The sequence below is a fragment of the Protomyctophum parallelum genome, assembly GCF_964188405.1.
Source record: "Protomyctophum parallelum genome assembly, chromosome: 14".
In the NCBI taxonomy this organism is placed as follows: domain Eukaryota; kingdom Metazoa; phylum Chordata; class Actinopteri; order Myctophiformes; family Myctophidae; genus Protomyctophum; species Protomyctophum parallelum.
Window position 1 is genome coordinate 49,733,346 of NC_139709.1, and position 4,893 is coordinate 49,738,238.

Below are 4,893 nucleotides of genomic sequence, written 5' to 3' on the forward strand. Positions count from 1 at the left end.
CACTCACCAGCTGACATGTTTGTCCAATGGCTTGACCACCAGCAGGACAACACTATACAGTTCAGCATTCCTTCATTTGTCATGTCAGCGTATGCAAACATATGAGAAACCAAACTGTGTTTCTCCTATAGGGCATGGGGAATGGATAGTGCAAATCTCTAAGTATTACGTACGGTATGTAAAGTAATTCAAATGACAATAAGCACGATGCAAACAAGTAATTGCAGAACTATTGAAAATGTCTGCTTGCTGTAAGCTGTAAGCTTGGCTTTGCAGCACAGCTAAAATATAAATTGAATATCTTCATTTAGAGTATAGGATATTTTCCAAATAGCTCAATGAAGCACTTAGACGGGATCCCCCAGTGGTCTATATACTTGGTCCCTGTCCTTGTTTTTTCATCTAAAAAAAAAAACGTATTTTTTACTGAGCCTATTGTGACATGGCCCGGTAAGGATGCTAGAGTTCATGTTAGTGTACGTGTTTGACCTCAGTCAACTGTTGTCAGTGCTCTCGTTCAGGACTTTGCCTCGGACCTGTCAGTATCACTAATACATCACTGTTCATCACAGTCCAACCACCAGGTCTATTAAGGTGATTACGTTCAATAATGTTTGTCCACCACACCCTGTACACATAATAAAACCCTCTGGGCGCCCGCTGGCAGGTGCATAAGGCTCTGGCCTGACATGACAGCATGTTGCAGGTTCGAGTCCCATTCATAACGACCTTTGCAGGTCCCTCCCTGTCTGTCCCTCCTTCGTTCCTGTCAGTCTTCACTGTAACTATCAATAAAGGCACAATAGCCAAAAAATAAAACCCTCACCGTTAACATCATTCTGGGAGTGTAAATTGGACCTATAAAAGAATCCCATTTGCTCACCTTTTGTACACGCATGAGTAAATGAACACTGAGGACTCTTTAACGTGCCTGTCATGTACTGTACCAGAGAGTTTTATTTGCTACTGTTTTGACAACTACACTGTATCTCAAAGAACACGCTGTTGCGCAACGCGGGGAAAAGGTCTTCTATAAACACACCCAAAACAAACAGCTCGTTCGTCATTGTCAAGAGAACTCGCACTCAGCTCCGTTTAAGTGTCTGGGTTCAGTGTCGGGTTCTTAAACGTTTCACAACATGAAATACGCTACAGTTACAGTGCAACGTTTCCTCTTGCCTATTAACTTGCAGTGTCTTCACCCACACACCCCCCCGGAGGCGCGGTAGCTTGTTGTTGTAGCGCTATTGTGCAGTAGCTGAGATCATGTGACTGGGGCAGAGGGTGCATGCCACTGGGGCAGAGAGGCGGTATATATAGTGCAGGGATAGCCTATAGCATAAACAGTATAGTATGTGATGTCACAAGGGGCTACCGAGGGTGCTGGGATATACAATACGTATACGTGTGGAAGGTCAGGTTCCCAGCACTGATAAACGTGCGTGCGTGTGAAAGAGAGAGAGAGAGAGAGAGACTGGACTTCAGCCCTCTCTTCCTGCAGTTTGTGCTGGAATGAGTGCACTGCATGCCAGCCAGCCACACTGACTGCGCTGACAAGCAATGACAAAGTCCCTGTGCGTGTTGCGTGTGTGTCCCCACCCTGTCCTCCCCCACCATGCCCTTTCTCCCCCTCTCCTCCTCACCTGTCCCATAAATTCCTGACATTATGGTGACATGTCCTGTCTCAGGTATATATGCGGGGCTGTTAAGGACTTAAGGAGTGGGCAGAGTTTATCCCTATCAGCCCCGCTCGCTGGACAGGTTATCTAAACTAGTGTTCCCAGGTGCCTCCTTAAACACTCTCTTAATGTTCCCCTTAGATAAGTGCGTGGGTGGCAGACGTATATACTCTGTGCGTGCGTGCGTGTGTGTGTGTGTGTGTGTGTGTGTTTGTGTGCGCGTATGTGCGTGTGTGGTGAGAGCAGGTGACAGAATAAATAAACATGTTGTTTCGGAGGTCACAGAGGCAAAGGTGAAGCGTTGGTTGCGATCAATACCCCCGGAGGTGCGTGCGTGCGTGCGTGCGTGCGTGCGTGCGTGCGTGCGTGCGTGCGTGCGTGCGTGCGTGCGTGCGTGCGTGCGTGCGTGCGTGCGTGCGTGCGTGCGTGCGTGCGTGCGTGCGTGCGTGCGTGCGTGCGTGCGTGCGTGCAGGCAGGTGTATAACGGTGAGGCTACCCTCTTTCCTCCTCTATCAGTAACTCGGTTTCCTCACTTGTTAACCAGTGAAGGGTGACCCTTGAATGGTCACACACACACACACACACACACACACACACACACACACACACACACACACACACACACATGGCCCAGAAGTCCCTGACTAATGGCCTGTAATGAGAGCCAACCATATAGAGGGAAAGTCCTTTAACAGTGTGCCCAGGGGACTGGGGCCATGCCGGCTATATGTATCTGTGTGTGCGTGTGCGTGAGCGTGTGTGTCTGTCTACGTGTATAGTGTTGCGTGCGTGCAACTGCACTATACTGTGTGTGTGTGTATAGTGTGCGACGGTACGTTCGAGCGCATACCCTCCGCACGCGCATGACTGTGTCACGCGGTGCTCGGCGGGTGACCCTGTTACAACACTAACGTGTCCGTCCTAATGTCATTAGTGGGGGCCAGCGTGGGGTCAGTTCCCGCTAACCGCTCTTACCTTTAGCTCCATTCTGCTGCCACTCAGCGCAGCACCAGGGGGGCTGTTTGGAGCAGAGGAGGGGGGCGGGGCGGGGGGTACCTTATTATCACACATTATTATACCGCTGCATGCAGGTCACCTCCGTCTGCCGCGTATAGATTTTTGATTTATATATATTTTTTTGTACAGAAACAATTAAGTTGCCTCGGCCCATATAGTGAGATCAGGTTCGTTTGTGAGAGGCTTTTGATATAGTATGTATGGGTGAAGGTAGATCTCTGTCTATAGCTCTGCTGCTATATACGAGAAGACACCTGCAACTGAATTATGGGAGTGTAGTGAGAATTGGGAGAATTCGGAGTAGAGGAGAGGAGAGGAGAGGAGAGGAGAGGAGAGGAGAGGAGAGGAGAGGAGAGGAGAGGAGAGGAGAGAAGAGAAGAGAAGAGAAGAGAAGAGAAGAGAAGAGAAGAGAAGAGAAGAGAAGAGAAGAGAAGAGAAGAGAAGAGAAGAGAAGAGAAGAGAAGAGAAGAGAAGAGAAGAGAAGAGAAGAGAAGAGAAGAGAAGCCCCCCCCCCCCCCCCCCCTCCCCCCCACCCCCCCATATAGTAACTGATTATCGGGTCTGTCTGTCAGTGTAAATCCTACAGATTAGATCACACCTCCATGGATGCCAGACACGGCCGCCAATACTACATCTCTTTCTTTTCATCTCTTTCAATCGCTTTCGTCTCTCTCTCTCTCTCTCTCTTTTTTCCCTTGGCCCTTTCCTCATCTCTCTCTCTCTCTCTCTCTCTCTCTCTCTCTCTCTCTCTCTCTGTGTCTCTCTCTCTGAGTCGATAAGCCTCTGTTCTCCTCTTTACACTGATATGATCAGTGTCTTCAGAAGCACTCAGGCCATTTTCACAGCGGTCACTAACCAGCCCTCAGCTATGAAGGGAGCAATGCTTGTCTGTCCGTGTCTGTGTCCGTGTGTGTCCGTGTGTGTGTGTGTGTGTGTGTGTGTGTGTGTGTGTGTGTGTGTGTGTGTGTGTCCGTGTGTGTGTGTCCGCGTGTGCGTATCTGTATTTGCCCATCTCTCTCGGCGGGCGTCTATCGACCGAGCCATCATGTGTGTTTTGGCCAGAGTGAGGCCACAGATGCTTCAGGGCTATTAGATGCCCTTTGTTTGTTTTGAATGGCAACGGGAAAAGAAATTGGTCTCATTGTGATGTTATTGTGGGTAACCCTACCTCCTCCTGTGGCCGGGCTGCACGCTGCAAAACCAATCCTAATTCACTTAGCCCGCCCGCCATCGGCCTTTCTAATGGTTTTTGAGGGACGAAAATATGGCAACATGCAATAAGTGTTGACAGTGAGCAGAGGTTTTAAAGGCAAGAGGGGGATGCGAGCTATAGGCTGGGTGGATGGATGGATTCTGCAGCGCTTTCCTCGACTCCTTCGGTTCCCTTATTCGTCTCATGTCTTTCTCTGCCTGCCTTTCATACATCCAGTCTTTTTACTGTCTTCCTTCCTCCCTTGTTTCTTTGTCCGTTGGTTCCTTGTGTGTGTGTGTGTGTGTGTGTGTGTGTGTGTGTGTGTGTGAGTGTGTGTGTGTGTGTGTGTGTGTGTGTGTGTGTGTGTGTGTGTGTGTGTGTGTGTGTGTGTGTGTGTGTGTGTGTGTGTGTGTGTGTGTGTGTGTGTGTGTGTGTGTGTGTGTGTGTGTGTGTGTGTGTGTGCGCCTCCAGTCGGTGCATTAGCACAGTGTGGAGATCTGTTATTTATGGCGTCCATAAGTGGGTCAGATTGATAGGGCTGTTTACGTAAGAGGTGTCAATTTATTTAATATATAGAGACGGAGCCCAAAGATAGAATTTTACCTCACACATGCACCGCACACACACACACACACACACTCACACACACACACATGTGCACGCACGCACACTTGCACTTGCACATGTACACACATGTACATAATTGACATGTTAATTTTCATCACACACATAGACATCTGTGGAGGTGCTAAACTTTGACATATTTACGCATCGTTTTGATATTTACAAGCTAAACATCGGTATTGGCCTTCATTCATGCAGTGAATGAGCACTTTGCATATTCTTAATCTGCTGTTTAAATCGTGTATTGACAAAAAAATTCAGAACACTCCCAGAGTGGGATCAGCACTAGAGGATGTTTCCAGTGTGTACGTGACCAGTGTGGCCTAGAGCTTGTCTCCCTGCTGGAATAAGCCATCCACTCTGCAGCCTGCAGCCCTCCCT